The sequence below is a fragment of the Syngnathus leptorhynchus genome, chromosome 3, assembly GCF_054491065.1.
Source record: "Syngnathus leptorhynchus isolate UIUO chromosome 3, UIUO_Slep, whole genome shotgun sequence".
NCBI classification, from domain to species: Eukaryota; Metazoa; Chordata; class Actinopteri; order Syngnathiformes; family Syngnathidae; genus Syngnathus; species Syngnathus leptorhynchus.
In genome coordinates, this window is record NC_141197.1 from 10,288,347 (window position 1) to 10,308,933 (window position 20,587).

Sequence of the window (20,587 nt, forward strand, 5' to 3'; positions counted from 1 at the left end):
ATGGGTAGAACGACGACAATTGGTGATGGTCATTAAACCTTAAAAGTTGAAACAGTTACTTGAAAGTTTTGCAATTTAATGATACAAATAAACGCACTGTAATGTCATAATGATCATCATAAAAATCCTCATGAATTATCCGAAATTACTCATATTTTTTGTGAAATATTCCCTCGTTTGGAACATTTTGTGGCGTGAATACTTACATTCACTGTTATTTCAAAGACATGCTCTTAATAATATTTCCAGCCGCGATTATGGAATGTAACAGAATAATAAAGGAATCAAATATGTTCCGTTATTCAGTAACATTTTGTTACCAAATATAGAAATACAAGTCAGTTAAAGCGTATGTCTTAAAATATCACAAATTGTTGAGCTGCATTTAGAAGCTTAGGGCAGCTTCACTTTACGTTTATTGTGCCCAAATTGTCAAGAGAGAGCATTTTCTGATGACTTTCATCAAGTTATGCTGCAAGAAAGTGATAGAACAAAAAAAATCATGTCGTTGTGCACACCACGATATTGGTATGGAACTCCAAGTCTATGTTACATGATTGTTGCAGTTTAGATTATTATTTTTTTAATGCATCACTATATCCTATGCAAGCTTCATTTTAATCATCTTATTAAAGTGACTCTCATTTGGGAGGAGGAGGATGATGATGGGGGAGAGAAGGAGGAGAAGGTGGGGGTCGGGGGTTGAGGAGGAGGAAGAAGTCCGCTCTCCCTCCCTCCGGATCAATGCCCTGGCCACTCACTTTGTGATGTCTCGCGTGGGGGGAATGCTTTGAATACCTGCGACATGGTAGCGAGCATTGATTGTCGAGATTGACAGCACCAAAGAGTGAGAGAGAGAGAGACGGACAGAGAATTGGAGAGAGAGACTTGAGAAAGAGAGCGCGCGAGAGAGAGAGAGCGCGCGAGAGAGAGAGCGAGAGAGAGCGAGAGAGAGAGAGAGTTCGAAAAAGAGGGAGGGAGATAAAGAAGAGCGCAACAAAAGCTATACTTGTACTTTTGGACAGCTCAACTTCTGCGAGCGCATGCGGGACCCCCGATTCTGATGCAGGCGCCGCGTTGACACAAAGAAGAAGACTTTTTAACTTGAACCATTCATCCACTTGTTTTGTTGTTACGACACGGAGAGGACACACGCACCGCGTTCTCCTCGACTTACGTCGTCAAGGTAAACAACGCCTTTTACTTGCTTAACTCCGCATGTTGTCCACTTGTTTGTTCATCCACTCCGGTTAAAAATTAAGAGGAGACGTGGTTTGCAAAGAAACAACTTAAATAAACTGCACGTTGTTGCAAAGATTTAGAAAGATGAATAATAATAAGAAAAAAACTGCGACAGCCACAAGAAACTAGGTGCGCATGAGGCAAGTGATGACTCAGAAGCGTTCGCGTTCACTCCAACCGTAAAGTCCCCGGAAAACTTGGATCGATACTCACTTAATTCACTTTTAACTCTATTTTGTCATGTTTTGCCTCCGAGTCGCCGAGCGAGCATATTACACGCGGACACCGGCTCGAAACTCCAAACTTGTTCGCGGCGCGCAACGTCAGTGACAGCGACATTTCCCACCTGACCCAGGACGCGTGTCGCACGTGTTTAAGTTGCTTTTTGGCAAGTTCATGTGTCCCACGCAACTTTACCCATCCCGCTTAAATCGAGAATAAATACGCGCTTGAGTTACCACGCACGCCGCTCGACTCTATCTAATCGTGTCTTATGTATACAACTGTCTTTAACCCGAGACTTTTTTTTTTAAATAAACCATCCTATTTTCTTCTTTAAATGACGGACATCGTCCCCGTTTAGCCTGGGAATGAACGCGCTCTCCCTTCACTTTCCCAGAGGTCGGGGGAATTGACCTGTTAAGAATGCACAAGTCATAAATTAAATTGAACAATCGCAGTGCTTGCCCATTTACAGAAGACGCAGTTATTCTACAAGCAACGCTTCTCCATTTAAGAGCAAAAGCCGGAAACTCGGCAATCTGGCGACTGCATGCTTAACTTTGTGAAAAGTGGAAATAAGCTTCAAACTAACCAAAACAAAACCCCAAATATTTTCTTACACTTTGATCGACTGCTTCCCAAAATTTAATCACTACATGTCAGTTCAAAATAAACGTTTATTTGCGGTATGCACAAAAGTCCGGTTTGGGGTTGTAAAAACGCAGATATTGTTTTTTTTATGATGACTTATAATTTTGCATGATTAGGAATAAATTAAACATTTGGAATGTAATTGCAGCAAAAATAATTTGTGATCCTATTTATTTTAAAAACAGAGAACCACCTATTACAAATAACCTTGAATTAGACATTTCCATTGTTTTACATCAAAACGTTTTTGACTCGCTCGCTTTTAAGCAATTCGGTAGAAATATCCTCCAGCTCCTTATAGCACCCCCCCCCCCCCCGGCTTTAAGTTAAAAAATAAATAAATAAAAACATTTCAATTGCGCACAAACTTTATGCAATTGCTATTTGTTTGACAACACTTTGTGGTGCACAGCCGTGAAGTTTCCACATAAGGTAAGGTGGTCGTGGACACCAAATGCACGCGTCTAAATGGCACATGTATAATTAGACTGCCCATTCAGCACATTGTTGTGATGGCAGAGCAGGCTCATGAGGAGTGCACGCAGAGTGCACTAACTTCGCGCACATTTTCTTCATCTGGGATGCTTCCTCGCTTTCCGCGTGATCTTTTTTTTTTTTTTTTTTTTGGTGTGTGCACATTTCAAACATGCGTTTAATTTGCGGTTTATTTGCTCGTTTTAATAGATGAACACCAGACTAAATTCATTTGTCTTTGCGTCCATCACGTTTGTAATTTCAAATTGGTTGTGTGTGTTGAGACTCCAAGCAGCTCTTGAACTCAGCCTCTAAAATGGAGATATAGTCAGGATTTTTTTTTTAGGACTGACGAGCATGAAGGGCACCTGGCTCACTTGTCTAAACATATTACGCGCTCTGTCCAAGTCCAATGTATCGCTTTTGCAAGAGAAACCTTCGCCCCTGAACCATCGTATATTGCTATTAAAACCATTATTGTTCTAGGGACCTATCTCAGTCCAAAGTTGTTTAGTCTAAGTGCCACAAACTACATTTTCTCGAAGATCTACAAGTTTGATTCACTTAGCAGGAGCTTTTTGAAGAAAAAGTATAGCCGTGAGGAGGAGGAAAAGTGCATTTCATCAAATTGCTTGTAGACATCTCTCTGAATAAGTACATACGGCTTTTGGTTCTGCTCCTCTCTCTGTGATGCACCAAATAATTAAATAACTAAAACAGTTGAGGCTGAGTGTGTTGTTGAATGTCACGGCCGTTACATTTTTTTTAAACCATTCAATTAAAACGTTGCAGTCGCCAACTTGAAACAGTCGCGATGCACAAATCACCTTTAAATGACATTCCGACACAGTGAGAATTATTACTAGGAAAAATATTTGTGCATTATCGTAAATGTTTAGGCTTCCATTATTCAAATGTACTATTAGTCTAATAAACCAAGGTTTCGATTTGCTCGTGAGATTTAACAATCATTCAAAGCGGCATCCAAGTGACAGGACGTGTAGTGAAGTGTGGCCACAGCAGGTGTGTGTGTGTGTGTGCGCGCGTGTGTCTTCGGATGGAGGGCTGGAGGGTCTTCTTCTGTTCTTTGTGGTACAAGAGCGTAGGGTAAACAAGATGGCGAGAAGTAAACAACAGAAGGCCTGGTAAAGTTAGAGCAGAAGGCCAGCAGATAATAAATGTGGCGACACATGTTGTGACATCTGTCTTAAGTGTTAACCAATTTGCACGCACTTTATTTCCGCAAGGATCCAAAGTGACAGGAATAGGCGGGCATCAAATATGTAATCCGTCCATTCCGACGAGAAGTTACTGACAAGCTAGTACAGTTATGATGCTCTCGTACGGGATTATGTTTGCGTATTTCTTCACACCATTGTGCATGTGTGCTTAAAGAGGTGGGAAGCCACAGTGATATGGTGCAAATAAATAACAGCAATGAGGATCTGGGCCTCCTCCGTCAGTTTGTACACCAAGTACCACCTAAAATAACATCATATAACTAATGGTAAATGACTGTAGCATAGTAGGTCCAAGTAGTGATCAAGAAGGCGACAGACATGTAAAAACGAATACACATACATGTACATATACATGTTTCGTAGTAAAAGTTAAATACAATCGAACAGCACTCAAGCAGTATTTCTGCGTACCACTTGAGGGAGCCCATGTACCACTCGCGATACACGCGCCACACTTTGGGAAGTAAATAACACGGAATTGCCGACATTCAAGGATTAAAGATGAAAAAAGAAACATCTGGTTGGGTGCATTTTCACAGAAACTGTCTAATTGCAAGAGTAACTTAAGTGGCCCATTTTGGTGTGTATCATTCATTCTCCCAACCAATGTTTTTCTAAAAAATAATTGGCCATTTTCCTTGAGTCCATATCATAGTTGCGCATAATTAATGTTGACTTCAAAATGCAACAGTCCAGCCTCTTTTGATTTTTCTGATTTTTTTCAATTCTTTTTCATTTTACATCACACATTAATATGTAGAGTTAATTGGACAGGCCTTGGTGGCTTTGACACAGGTCTTGGCCGGTAATCGGGTGCAAGAATTAGTCGGGGTGATTGTTTTTTTTGTTTTTTTTTCTGAATCAGATGAGCGCTCGTTCAGTGGCTCTGTGAGGATGCTCGCCTTGATTGCCACATCAAAGAGGAACACGGAGCAGCCCGGCAATAATTAAAATGTGTTGGATTTTGGAGTGCCTTCATACACACACACACACACGCACACTATTTAGAATCATTTCTCGGACACTTACTCTAAGCCAGCGTTAACCTTAAACTACTTCCCTGGCCTTAAAATGTCGCAATATATTGACATAGTGACGATGTAATTTTGTCCCCAGAAGTGAAGTGAGTCGCCGCAATGGCTGTGTAAACACTTATGTCCCTGCAACGTGAACAATACACACACACACACACACACACACACACACACACACACACACACACACACACACACACACACACACACACACACACACACACACACACACATATATGCAGCTTACAGACCAAGGCTGAGAACTGTCAGGTTGTGTGAAAAGTGTACAGGTGGTTGAAAGTGAATTTTAAACAAACTCTCATGTCAGTCAGAGCTCATTGTGCAGACTTTTGCTGATGAAATCCAAAGAAAACAAGTTACGCTTCTCCCCCTCTGGCAACCATTTGAAAGCTTTTGTGTAATTATTTGTACCACAGACGCACGACATTAACCTTTGCGAACAATGTACATGAGTGTTCTTACAATATAATGTTGAGTAGTTGATCAAATTCAAATTGGCACTATAATGTAGTGGAATGCACTTGTGGAAATGCTTGATAAAAAGAATTGTTTTTCTTAAGTGTACTGTATATATTTAGCGTCTTAGTATATTCAGGGCTTATAGTGCCGTCCATGTTTACATATCATTGTTTCATAAAACATGAAACGTTGAAGTGATGGAGCCACACAGATGTCTTTGTATTATCGTTGCAATCTGATTTAAGCTTCTGCTACACTTGCTTGGTAGAATTTTGTGAAGTTGTTTTAGTGAACACTTAAAAGACTGCAAGTCAAAGTCTTAACGACTCCGATCGGACAGCAGCGGATCAAAAAACTGCCTTTCATACGAATTTATGGTTTGTTTTATTTTAGAATATATCTGGCCTAAAAGACTAAAACATTTATGCAAACTAAACTCGATCCAAATTATTTTTCTTTAAAAAGCAGTGGAAGTGCAGGATTACACCACAAAGAAGCAGTGATCAATACTGTCTTTCTTGATTTATCGACTCTCTGCAGACCCACGCTAGTGTCCCACGAGGGACCAAGGCAAAAGAGATGAGTGTTATGTTGGTTGTTGTGCTGCAGTTCGCACAAAAGGCGTCACAACCCACACCCGTCATCATGCCTCCCATAATCCTCGGATCGGGCGTTCTCATAGAGAAGCCCGCGGCTCGCATAAAGTGGCGAAGGACTCGGCACTCGTGACTTGTGTAAGATGGACACAGTGAAGCCTGCGCTCACATGAACGTAACATTTGCTATCAAAAGCAACGTACGCACATCTGGTTACCGTGCATGCTGATAAAATGTTATCAGTAAAATATGCTGTGTAATATTCGATTCCTGAAAGATAGTGTTTGACCGGCAAATGTTTTTCTGTTTAAACATCAGTTTTGTGTTGGTCAGCATTTCTCTTATTCACAATGACATCTTTAGACTTCCGATGTTTTCGTACCCGAGAAGCAAGAGAGGATCATTGTACACATCCTAACACAAGTCTCCCCTGTCTGTACGATTAGAAATGATGTAGTTGGTGAAAGCTGACAGACTGCCGCGTATCTGCCAGCTTGATCTGACATGAGACGTAAAATATGTTCCTGGCTTGTGACTTGGCCTGCCAATCTGGCCTCTTCTCTCCCAATTACAACCATAAAGATGCTGGAAGCCATTTATATTGGCACGTGAATTTTTTTTTGCATTCAGCTTGACGTGCACAATGTTGAGCGGTGGGGTTGCTGCGATTTTTTGGGGGATTGAAACAAATACTCCTCAGAAACTCATTGTGAAGCAGCTCATATGACATTTTGAAACAGGCGGGGGAAGTTATGGAAAAGACAGGACATATTGGGCTAGAAATCGAATTTGTGATTGTTATTCCAATGGAACACGATGATGCCAAATATAAATCAATGTGACAAAGAGGGAGGAGGTGGAAAGCGTCTTATGGCTCAACCTCTGATGAAGTTAACCACAGTGTCTTCTGTTGCCGAGGTCTTTTGTTTCTGATTCATTTGTTTTAACGCCGACTTGGAACCTTTACACGGATATGCCCTTAATCTGAGAAAATGTACTCGCTCTGGCTTTGATTAAATAATTGAAGGGAATGATGATGAAATGATGGCCCAAGAAATGAAGTGACCTCAGACCCTTGAGAGCAAGTTTATAAACTCACAGTTTATTCTTACCAAACAGTAAGTTAATCATTAGATTTCGAGTAGTTAATTGTTGTATTGTATTCCTTTCCCACTATGTTTTTAATGTAAAAAGAAACACATGACGAACGATAAGTCCTGTTTGACTCTTTTGTCTTTGATGTGGATCACGAGTCAAAGGTCAGATTCTGTAGCCTACGGTAGATGTACAGCATATTAGTTACAGTAGCGTTAGAAATGTCGAATCATGCCACATACAACGTGAGCTTTTTCTTCTGTCTGTAGCTGAAGAGCTCAGTCTTCTGAGAAACATACTGTAAGCTAAACAACAGCCTTGTGTTCTAAATAGCACACTTTTACTCTCTCATTATGTATGGTCGTCACCTGATTCGACGGTGATGTGACTTTCCATGTGCATATGGGACACTCACAACTTCTTTGGTGGGAAAACATGAAAGCGTTACGTGTAAAAAAATAATGTGAGTGAACATTATTAATCTGCCTCGAAAGTGACTGTAACAAGTAATGCCAAAAAATGCCCTGCCTAACAATGAACTTAAGAAAATATTGGATTGCTGCACGTTTCTAAGCAAAGTGCAGCTGCGGTGAGGAAAACCCAGAGAGCCTGAAGAATAAAGCCAAGAAAGTAAGTTCTGCTATAATCACTTTCTTGAATGGGACTAAAAAAAGAGAAATCTGCTGAAATGATAGAGAAAGCTTGTGGTTTGGCCCGTGCTGTAAATTTCCCATGAGCCTCTTTGACAATCTGAGGGGATAGCCACTCTGGCACACGACACCAGCCCACATAGGGAACACACACACACACACACACCCAGGCATGCATACACACACAATCAGAGGGTAAGCTTGTAGAAAGAGGATGATTGGCAGATAAACGGCGGGGGTCTTAGCTGGGTGGGGGCTGTCCGACATGAGCGGCAATGCTAAATCGCATTTTCTCAAAAGTCATTTGCTGAAGTCAGTGGAACAGCAGTATGGGATGTTTAAAAAAAAAAGACTGGATTTACACACAAAATATTTGCAATTATTCAAAGTGGACTTTTTTTTAACCGAGTGTTTTACAAGTTTAAACCATGATGTACTTGCTACGACCGCAGCAGTTGGCTTGACTTCACGCTGTGCATTGTCTAAACAGCAGTGCACGCACAGCCATAACTATACATTAGCCAGCAATGTATCAATGTAAAGGATTGATTTAAAACTGAAGCTAAATGTATATGTTTAAATGTATATGTTTAACACAAATGTCTTTTGGATAAGGTAGTTTGTGTGTCATTCTTGCTACCGTTTGAAGCATGGGGAAAGTTACCATCTTCGGTTGAGGTAAAGATAATGAGAGAATATCAAATGTTGTACGCCAGCCAAAGTTGGCCTCGGAAATGTGGAATCACTTCCAAGAGAATGTATACGAGTGGAGAGTATAAGGAACACGCTTGGACTCTTCCAACACAGAGCTGGTTGTGGTTGTGTGTCAACAGGGAGCAAAGCTTTATGTTGTCGGTTAGGGGTGGTGCTGAGGATAGACCGGGGAGGTACAATGTTCTTCCTCATCCTCAGAAAAAGCTAAATTTATTGGTTACCATCTGCAGGGTGGAGGAGTTTGGGTTATGGTCAGGCCAAAGAAAGGCTTCTAATTAAACAGTCATCATTATCAACTTGCGGCCAGTGATCATCATCTCCAACACTGCTTGTCCAAGATGAACATGGATCCTTGAGGCTTCACTTGAGGCCTGAATTAGAATAGAGGAAACAGCGGAGGAAAAAGTGCTAGCGAGGATTTTTTTTTCTCCCCCCCAATCTTGGCAGGATCGGCTTCACGAGGCCTTGCACCAAATCAGGTTTAAACAATTACCCGACATCAGAGAAAACCAGTAAAGCCTCAATACTGGCACCAGCTTTTGCCTGCCGTACTGAGCCCGGGCTAAGCTTTCGATAATTTCAATTAGCATAAGAAGGTCTGCCACCAGTATGACTGCCGCAAGCGGAGCGCCCCTTTCGGGTTTGACAGCCCCTTAATATATTATTTCATGGTCTGATGTGTGAGTGACACAGAGGCACTCAGAAAGAATGGGGAAAAGCTTATTAGGACCTAATTAAAACCCTGTGATTAAGAGGAAAGTGACTGTGATTAGGTGACCTGCAGATCATGTGGCAACATTGATGAATATTCAGAAGAAGGAATTTATTAGTCTAGCTTGGTTTTGTGGCTTGGGAGACACTAGTGTCCACCCTCCTCAATCTTTGCAGAACTGTTTACATGTACTGTATATCTATACTGTTTGATCATAAAATATATATATATCAGCTCCTCTCAGATCATTTAGATCCCTGTTTGAAAGAAATGTCTACGATGATGTCAAAGTGCGTCATAGGGTGCTATTTTTGACCATGTCCATAAAAAAAAAAAAAAAAAAAAAATGTGAAAAAAATGATATACTAAAAAGCAGCTGAATGTTAGCTTTACAGTTCCTAATCATGGATTTAGAAAGTAATTTCAGAACAGCACAGGAATTTGGAATGGAAGAATCCCCTCTTGTGATTTATCTGTTATTTAAAGAAAAATATATTTGATCTAACTAATATTAGACCCAACAATGGTGAGATTATCTGCAGATTTTCTGTCTCACACAATAAACCGGTAACTTTTTTTTCTCCCCAGAGATGTGCCATTAGAAATCTTTTGTGGGAGTGTGCCGAGGGGAGAATATTGTGAGATTTGACAATTTCACAAGTGACTTCCTCTTTAAAATGACACTGGCTTACCTGCCTATTACTCCTTTTGATTTTTTGCCTCTGCGCTCTGAGAGGTATTCATAATAAGCTTAAACTCCACTGGCTGCTTTGCTAAAAGGTGCTTATCTCTTGGCTATTCAAAAAAAAAATAAGAGAGTGGAGTGTGGGGTTTAATATTTTTTTCATTTTCAACATTTTACCAATTGGCCATAGCGACCAACTTAAAAAAAAAAAAACAACATTCCGTGTGATGTAGAGTGGGCACACACAAGCACATACAATATCGTACTGTGTATGTTCACATACACAAGCAGAGTCCTCATGGTTGGAAAAATATCGTAAGACCATTTAGGAATTGAAAAGAAGCAGCTGTGGAAAATGTTTTGTTTCCGTAGAAATAGAAAGAGTAAGAGAAGAAATGCTAAATCATTTAATGACAATTTGTTGAAGTATTTTTCCTTTTGTGTTTTGTGTCATCAGCACTTTCCACGTTTACGCTCCGGTCATATCGCTCAATGTGTACTCAATGTGTAGGTTAAGACTAGTTTGCAGTCTGTCACTTTGGATCGGAGCGACGTCAATTTCTCATGTCGAATAATGAGAAGCATGTGTTGAACAAGTGAAATGAACTGGACTTGATCTTTCATGTGACCCACCTGTCATGCTTTCGGCACTGTTAACACCAACCTCATGTTTCTGCCGTTGGGTTAGCCACTTAGAAGAACCTCTGTGTCCGGCTGCTCCGCACCGCACTCTGCTCACTCTTTTGGATCTGGGAGCTCTGCAACACGGGAGCAAATAAATCCAAGAGTGTACGCCAGAATTTCAGCGTTGAGTGTTTGACAGTGTAATACAAGCTACATCTTTGTCTCGAGCTTAATTAAAAGTGTGCAGTGAGGTTATACAGATTCCCTCCTGCTGTCAGTCTGCAGAGTTTTACACTTTCTTGTCCCATGTTGTCATAGGCACACAGGACACGATGGGGCTGTAATAACTGCTTGGCAATGCTTTTATAAGCCCCCCCCCCACCCTCCCCCGATCTCTTCTAAATCCAACATGTACGCTGAAATATGGCATACATGGCACACGCTGTGATGTCAGTTGTTATTGCTGGACAAAGTGATGCAGTAAATTTGGGATTATTTTTCCCAATCTGCTCTACGAAGCGCATTATGTCACAAAGGCCACATTGTAGCTCTTTGGGTGTAGAGCGGCGTTGTCTGCCGCCTTCCCTTGTTCCGTTTCAGTCCAGACTGAAGATTTGCTTTATGCCCGTTTCCTTTCCTTGTGCTGGATTCAATGGACAATGGGCCTCATAAAATGGGAGAAAATTTAGTGCACTAAAGAGTGCGGATTAATAGGGAGCAATGATATGACTATATATTTTGTTCAGTTTGAAATTCAAAATAATGATGCTGGATGTATTTGCTTTCTTTGCTGAATGATTGTTAAGCCTCTAATTTGGAACGGTCCATAGTTGAGGATCCAATATGGAGCCTTCTGTTTTCCCCCCCTCTAATTAAATTTCCCTTTAACATTTGCTGGCAGCAACCTCTTACCTTGTTTGACTTATTTATTGCCTGACTCTAGAGGTAATTTGACCTTTTATTTCAAAGGCTCTTTTTTCATCCTGAAAAAGAGTGTTAAAGTCAATTAAGCAAGTGATCAGTGGCTCAAACACTACATTTGTTTTCTCTGAAGGGAGCAGCCGACCCGAGTTGAGCTCTCAGCCCCCTCGTCCTTCACTCCTGGCCCTGCCACCCCGGGGGCAACAAGGGGGAGAGGTGAATTAGGAGGGAGAGATGCGGAGAAGGGGCGGAGGGAGACATGAGTGAGACGAGAAAGGGAGAATGGGGAGACCAAAGTGCCCTACAGTTCCTGCCATGTCGCTGGAGATTTGTGTCCTCCTTCTAAATCATTTCCCTCTTTAGAAGATTACGAAGGCGGAAATATTCTCAAACTCCCCCTAAATGCACTCATTTGCATTTTCAAACGCTGCCATTTATCGTGGCATTTTAAAAAGAGGAGAAATGACCTGTGCTCTTGTAAATAAGAAGGAATAGCAGGTTATAGTGTTAATTGTAAAAAAGGCTGTGGAGGAGCAAGTGGAGCCACAGTGAAATAATTCCATCATGATCCCTTTTACACCGTGGCTATTATTCTTAAATTTCCTTGACTATTGTATGTCATTCATTCCATCCAAACAAATTCCTTATAAGAGATGCTGCACAACAACATGCAATGAGTGATGTCATCTACTCGACCACAAATGTTTTCCACCTAAGCCCTCAGTTGGAAAATAACTATTGGTCAACCTAGGACACTTTTGCACAGCAATAAAAGTCATTGGTGGAAAACTATGTCACTCCCAAATTGTGCTCAATGTTTCTTCTGGGGAGGAAAAAAATGCATAATTTTCAGACACCATTGCCTTGTTGTAACCTGATCATTTATGGATCACTTGTTTCCTTTCTGGTTTAATTCACCATGTGATTGATTTTCAGTGCAGTGTTGTTGGAAAAGATCCACACTAAGCTGTGCCTGAACTGGGGGATCATTTGAATACAGATGCTTGTGGCTTCGGCCTTGTCACTGGCAACCACTTTGAGCATTGAGACAATTGCAGATTGATTTGGTTGCTTCGGATGAAAGTAGCAACTCATTTGTGCAAGGAAGCAATTTGTAGATATTAATCTTTATTGTGGACATGTAAACAGCATAAGACATTATTATACTTGGGCAGCTGTAGAATATACCCATTATTGTACTTGGGCAGTGATAAGATATACCCATCCATCCATTTTCTGAAATGGCAATTAAGCGTGTTTGCTTAAATGTAACAATGTTCTGCTTTTCCTGACATAATAACTGGTGGTCACTGTGTATATCGTCTCTTAAAGAGGGAGTACCAATGCTAGCCAGATTTGAGCCTCACTTCATTTATCCTCCCAACCCCTCTTGAGTCTCTGACCAAAACTAGACAATTTACTGTCTGATAATGGCATGCACTTATGAAAGTGTGCAGTCGTGATAAACAGTCACAGAGAATGCATCTCCAAATTCAACAAAAAAAAGCAACCCTGGCAACATCAGGCAAGCATTAGGACTGGAAACAAACCGATGTTAGCCATGGTTGCCACGTTGGTAGCATGACTTTTGTTTTTCATGAAGTGTTACTATAACGTCTAATATTGATCTGCTATTTTATTTTTCAGAATGTGGCAATTAATTTCCAATAATTCTGTGTCACTTCTGCTGCCATGATGTCCCTTACCAATTTTTTTTTACCCCAGAGGTAGATATTCCTCCAGAGTTCATCAGCAAAGATTCTGAAGCGTAAGGGTGAAAGGTCAGCACAAGGCTGCAAAGGGTGTGGCTGCCAGGTCTGCCCACGTGAATGCACAGCGAATACTGACCCATTGTCACTCATGTCTTTTCCGATGTTTTTCCCATGGAAACTGTGTTTTCCTAAAAATCACCTTACAGGTGAACAATAGGGCCAGAGAGCTCTAATTGTTTTCACTTATTGTTTTACGAATGTAATACAGTTAGGTCAGACTGACAGTATTCATTTTCATGTAATACGGCTGAATGTTTTTTTAATTTTTTAATTGCCCACTCCCCTTCTAGAGCAGAGGCTAGTATATGTTATTTACATTTACCAACATTGTGTTCTAATGTAATGAATATAATTTACTTCCCACCATAACTTGAATCAAAATAGACAAATACATTAACCGCCCACTGTAATTGCTTTTGTTTTATTATCTTGCTTTTGCTGGTAGATAGGTGCAGCTTCACCTCTATGCATTTAGGTACATTTACAAGAAATATACTGTATGTATGTATTTATGTGCATGCGGGCGGCTGCGTGCAGAGTGATGCCCCTGCTGATTCTGCTCGTTGAGCTCTTTGTCCGGCACCACTCAGTGTGTCTGCCTCCTCTGGAGACTGGCAGCTTTCTGTAGTGCGCCTTCACAAAGGCCCAGCCTCTTTTGAGGTGTTAAAAACTTCCATTATGCATCTCCCTGGACAAAAAAAAAAAAAATGCCAAGCCCATTTTAGTCCAGTGGCAACACAGGCGGACATTGTGGCCACGCTTCTCCAGCATTCATTTCACAGATTCTAAAACCAGTATGTGGGGAACAGGATTTGAGGGGCTAAAGTGCCCCGTGAGGGCCAGGCGATAAGAGGGGAGAAACACTAGCACACAGTAAACTAGAAGATGGGCTCAGAAAAATAAACACATTACCTGCGTGAGAGGGAGAGACGTGCAGCACCCCCCCCCCCCCCCCCACACACACACACACATACAAACAGATAATAAAAGAGACAGAGGCTAAATAAAATATCCGTGTATAACTTGGAAGTCAGGAGAAGAGGCCTCATTGGTGTGCAAAAAGACAAGGCGTTTCCTATGTTGTCTGTCTACAGGCTTTGGACTCAAGAATTAGTAAGGGAATCAAAGAGAATTGGTAGACGGCTGTTAGAAGCACTGGGACTCAAATATTCTTATTCCCTTCTTGTTTCACTTATCGAGAAAATAAAAGTATGTTGGCAGAGTAGCACATGAAAGCTTTGGTCAATCAAAGTGTTGTATCTTCATCAAATAAAGTGCTCCTGGGTGGATTTTCTTTCCCGTTTGCTTCACCTTTGTGCTGTAGCCAGAAATCCTAATCCCAATTGTACCCTCGTCAGAGATAGTTTCACCAAAGTGTCACTCCGATAGACATTCCTGACACACTGGTGCAAGACGTTTTTGTGAGTGTCTCGTCTGTGGTGGCTCAGTGTTAGTATGAGTTCAGTCACAGAAACAAAGATGAAAAGGGGATAAAAGAGCGGTTAGGAAGGCACTGACTGCTAATGCTGGGCCAGTAAATGAAACTGCTGTTTGCATGTTTCCAACACTGAATAACGCAACGAAAAAAGGGCCAGGCTGGCTGATAAAATATTGATAAAAATTAGACAGAAATTTTAAACAATCCACAAGCTATGAAAGGGCTCTTCCCGCCAAAAGGGCTTTACATGCTGCAAAGTGCATCTCTGGCTACACCTCCCAGTGTCAAGTCTCCCAGTATTTCTTTTTCCACACGCAAAGCTATTCCTCTATCTTTCTTGTATCTGGTTTATTATCTATTTTAAGCAGTGGATGTGTGAACACATACAGCGCAGCAACACTTGTAGACAGACAATATAACACTCCCTGGCATAAATTCTTTACAATCTGCAAAAAACACCATTGTAGTTTAGTTTCAATTGTCTTCATTGTGTTGCACCATCAAATCTACAGTAATTGGATTAAATCTGTTTCTATTATACTGCCCCCTGGTGGCTAATCTGCTCACACCATTGACTCTTGAATTTTAATATGAAAACATAATGGTATTTTTTCATATTTCATATACCGTATTTCCCCGACTATAAGCCACTACAAGCTTAGAACCTTGCATCTTATAGTCCAGTGCGCCTTATAGTCTAGTCTATGGATTTTTCGTGGTTTTTATGATATTGTGTAGTTTGTTCATATTCTCTTACATATGGAAATTTAACATCTGCGTCTTATAGTCCAGTGCGTTTTACATATGGACAAAATAGGATTTCCCCCTAATTTTAGCTGGTGCGGCTTATAGTCCAGAAATTATAATATTTACAATATGAATGCATTTTCTATAAAATACAAAACTGTGGAATGCTACTTTTAAAAAGCAATTTAATTCTTTTGTTGGTGATTTTGGGATTTATCAATGAAATTGTATTCATTTCAGTTGGGAAAGATGATTTAAGATATAGGCACTACTGTATTGTGGTGGTTTTTTTTTCTGGTAAACTCACTCGGTGGTTGAGAAGCACACGAGAAAATCAAGTGTAGCCCACACCGAACGCTCGCTAAACTGCGATCTTTCACAAAGCTCTTCAATTCAAACAGCAATCCCAGGAGCTTAAGCGTTTGCTTGATGTCTACTTTAAAGATACATGAACATCTTCAACATGGGAGGCGCCACTACAAAGGAATGGCCTTTGCCTTTGTTTTTAGAAACTCATTCAAGATTTCCATCCATTGTCGAAAGCACTTATCACAGGCATCTGTGAAGTGTAAGAAACGGGGTGCACCTCTGGAAAAATCCAAGGCAGCTCGAACGTATTAATCTAAAATTGGCATCCATTTTGATGCATGTGCATGTCCTCCTTAAGATGAGCTGGAGCCTTTATCCCAGCTGATTTTGACCAAAAGGCTTAGTACACTCTAGGCTTAGTAACATATCAGGTAACAAATGATCACGATCGTTATCCAGCTTCTGCAGACCTTGCCAATGATCTATTCATTTGAATCATGTGTGTTGCGGCAGAAAAACATACATGGACACCTGATAAAAGGCCAGTCTTTGATACAAATGCTACAGATGACAGTCCTCTGTCTCTGATGCTTTTAATGAAAATCAGCCTGTTCTAAATATGTATCAATAGGCTAATAGAATAATTATCTTTATTGACCATTTTGAAAATAACGTAAAAAAAAAAAGAGAAGATTCCAGATGCCTCATTTCAACCTGAAACAGGTTGATCATCTGGTAAGAAAACGTAATTGTTTTTGCTGTGTCTATATGTCACTGGCATAGATAGATGAACAAAGGTACATTAGTGAATTGACCAATTAGCCTAAGTGAAATTTGACAATTTCCCAGTGCCATGGGCAGAAGGGGTTGAGAGAATTTCACAATCGTTTTCAGTCCTGATTATATTTGTCCAAAATATCTGTCAACGGCGCCCATTCTATCCCCACATCAATGGACATACATAAATCGCAGACCCCATTCATGATGACAAATAATGGGGGCCAAGATTATGGTACTACAACGTTGCCCACGGCGCACAGTTGGGGAATCAGTGATATAATTATTCACGTACTGTAACTAGCGCAACATAATCTCTTTAGCTGCTGTTGGTTTATGTGGAATATGCCACCCTGTGAAACCGCTGACTAACTAATGGAAAATATGGACGTATTATTTTATTAGGGTAAGTGTTTTGACAATTGGTTTGGAAAAATTTGGTGGAGCTAATAATTTGCCCTTCACTGCAATTGTTTTTAACAAGTCCCCAGTACTCTAATTAGGAGTGCTTTAATGTTTCCTGCCTGTAGGTTTAATTCACAGCAGGAAAAGAGCGGCTGCATGCTGCTACAATAGACCAGTTGACACAGACTCTTATTACTCTGCAGGGATTGCGGCATTTCATTATAGCATAATTCGGGCTTGCTCATTATTTGCAATTATAATTTCCTTTCTTGTTATCCCTCAGTCAAATAATTGACATAATAAGTCATGAATAAAGAATACGTTTACCCATGTATTATTTTCCCTATTGTTCTCTATTACCATCAGACAATAAGTTCAAGGGTTGGTAAACTGTGTAATTATGGGAGCTCCCGTTTACGACCTTGAGTGCCTTGAAAGGCGCCTAATAAAAAAAATGTATTATTATTATTATTATTATCACTACATTTGTGAAAATAAAGAAAAAGTTCAATACATAGTGGTGCCATGAAATATAAATTTGCTCCACGCTAGGTTCAAATAGTGAGGAAAAACAGGAATTAGGTCTACAGTACAGCCAGAAGTCTGACAAGACAAGTCTGCATTGAGTTACCATCCATGTTGTGTGTGCGCTCTCAGGCCAGAATGAATAGCTGGAACACAAGTTAATCGAGTGTGAATGCAGAGGTGGGTGGTTGCTGCTGAAGCATGGTTCCAAACAGTGAAATTGTGTGCATTTGAAAGGCCAATGTGCTATTCATGCAATACCTTGCTATTGAGCCAGGGTCAGTACTTGCTCCCCTCTCCTCCATTGTCACCTTGAGGCTCAAGGCTACCACATTCAGACCTGTCTGTACTTCTTTGCCTTTATCTGCTTGCTTGTGTTTATCCTCCAGCTGCCCACACACACACACTGATAACTGGCCACATTTATCGGCTCTTCTTGTTGATGACGTACGGGCTGGACATGGTGGGATACTGAGGCGCTGTGGCGCAAATTAGTGACAGATCAGTTAAGCGTGACCTTAAAAAACCCTTGGCCTTGCTTAATTGGCAGTGCTGATGCAGCCTAATTGCATAAATCGGCTGGTAATGAGATGATGGTTTATTGTGGAAAAACAAGATAATGCGAGAAAATGAACAGGAAATTGTTACGGAAATTTTATCTGGTTAGATGCTTGATCTGATTTATTTTTCTTCCTTTTTTCCCTCTGTTCTTGACACGGATGCAAAGCTGCAAGCCACGTCTGGGCTGTGCCAGAAAAGTTCCATGACTGTCACTAAAGATATACAGTATTTCAAACCCAAACTACAGCCAAGCGCTTGTTCACATTGCACTGAGCATCTGACAGTTCCTGGCCAACTCACCAGGCCTGGCTTTGTGTCATTCTGCATGTGACAATATGATCCCTTTTGAAGATGTGGATGAGTGCAAGATGGTCACGATGAAGGGGTTTTGGAGGTCCAGGAAGAATCCTACAAGGAGTGCATGAAGGTGTGGCAGAGAAGATTGGAAACTTTAGAGTGGAGGAGGATTACTTCTGAGGCAAAAACTTGTACGTAGTTTGGATTAGAAATATGTATCTTGTGCCGCAAGTACTGGGACTTTTCTGACACATACAAAGGGAGTTTTTAAATGCATATTTTGACTATCCATACATAAAGAGTTTTGGGCAGCTGAAAAGTGTGCTTTTTGGAAAACGTTTGCTTTTGGTGTTTGTGTGCACAAGGAATGCTCGTTAAGCTTTTCAGAGCTTTTTCTGATTTGGTAAAACCCACCTAGGATGAAAACTAAAGTAGACTTTTCTTTTCAAACACAGCGAGTGATTCACATCTTTCAATTCGGTTTCATAATTGCTCCATGAATTAATACCGGAAACAGTTCTGTTCCATATATGCATACCTCAGGAGAGCATGGCCTCCGAAAACAATCAGAGTAGATTCAAAGTTGGTTTCAATGAGAACAACGAGCAGGGTATTACGAAGTGACCTTCTAGCCAACAGTCAACATGGCCCTGATTCTCTTTCACTTGTTCTTTCTCTGTTTGTTCTGTTGTCGGTAAACACTGTTATCAAAGGGCCATGTTGTTTCAAAACCATGCACCATGTTCCTGGTGCATTCTTCAATCGCATACTCTTTGATGCCACTTGCTAAATGTAGTATCGAGCGTAACGTGTTGCCCTTTAATAACACATTAAAGAAGTTTTTTTTTTTCTGTGCTTACATTTCAGGTCATTTACATGAATTCGGAATCAACGTGGCAGTGAGTAGCTGGAAACTGGGGAGCGAGTCTTTCAGTTTTTGTAAGTATCAATTTTCCTCTTGAGCTGTTTCTGTTCCTGACACATGCCTCATCGTCTCCTGCTGTTTGTCACCCACACTGAACACCTGCAGCAAATGAGCTGGACAATCGAATCCTCACAATGCATGTGCAATTACACACTTTTATATAGAAGAAAAACTTTACCAATGGACCAAACAGTTTTTGCCATTGGGCAAAATACTCAAAAACCCCAATCATTTTTCATGAGACAACCCACTGAAAAAGAAAATATCAAAACTATATTAAACGATTGAAAAAAATATCTGCAAAAGATGTAAATCCACTTTGCTGAACCATGCATACTTGGGAGTCCAACGTGTCTGATGAGGCCCTCAACTCTATTCACTCAGAGTTGCAGATCTCATTCCAGCAAACCTGGCGTAGACCCTTGGGACATATTCTCTTACAAATTAAATAACAACACTGTCAAACAAATGGTCTTTTATATCTGTTTTACGCCTCACATGGGCTTTTGCGCTTCATAGTGCCTGCTGTGATAAGTGATTGAAAACGAAACACTAACCACTTAATTAAAATAGACCCTTGTTTTTAACTTTGACAAAGCTGTATTACCTCAAATGATACGAGGAAACTAATTGCCGAACCTATCGTTATCCGACAAGCATGCGAAAGCGTGGCTTGAACTGAATAAATCGTCCTCAACATGCATCTGATAAATAGACCTCTGTTTTGCATGATGTACGATCTTATGATGAAGTCATTAAAGTAAAATATGCTCTCAGTGGATTAGATGCGGTGTTGTCTGGCTTCCCTTTACAGTGGTGATTAAACATGGACGATATTGAGTCGCAGCAAAAGGATCTAACCTCTAGGTTTATTGTTATTATTTAAATGAATGATAAACATGATTTATTTGATGAATAAAAATCCAATATAGATTTGGCTGCTGTCCTGATCTCAAGGTATGATCCCTCCAAGTGTTAGACAGAGTTCACGTAGTCGCAGTATATGGTGAAAAACAGGAGCAAAGAACATGCCATTAATCTTCTTGCTACCCCAGCTGTGGAAAGTAATGCATAACTAAAAGTCCGCTTAAATGAATTAATGACTTCAACCATGAACTTTTCTCCCAAAACGCCATGAATCGTCTCTGACTGATAATGCACCGCGACCCTGGAGTGTGAAGTCCCTGTTGCCGTTAGAGTAGCCACTTAATTGATTTGCAAATTATTTAAAGTTTGTGGTGCCCGTGGGAGTACTCGTCTCTAATGCTTGCTCATTTTGAGAGCCGTAACGGAATTGTGGCAGTAAGATAACCAATATGAGAATGGAGATGACGGCTGGATAAACAGGCAGTTGAATTGTTCGAAAGCCCACGTCAAGGAAATTCCATGTTGAATTGAGGAAACGTGTTCGATGATAACGGCAGATATCGTACACAGACTTAAAACTATGTATGGCATAGCATAAACAGTTTTTCATTATATCATTATCC

General features: G+C 40.6%; 1 protein-coding gene across 5 annotated transcripts in view; it reads left to right on the forward strand.

Annotated features, from left to right (window-relative positions):
• The window catches only part of sox6 (SRY-box transcription factor 6), a 127,706-nt gene that overhangs the window by 3,309 nt on the left and 103,810 nt on the right, over positions 1-20,587 (forward strand). For 3 of the 5 annotated variants that reach the window (XM_085908296.1, XM_085908299.1, XM_085908300.1), the window contains exons 1-2: positions 777-1,186; positions 19,040-19,111. The gene's annotated coding sequence lies outside the window, so the exon portion shown is untranslated. Of the gene's footprint in view, positions 1-776; positions 1,187-19,039; positions 19,112-20,587 lie in introns of those variants that run through there. The other 2 variants (XM_085908298.1, XM_085908297.1) reach the window with 2 other exon arrangements.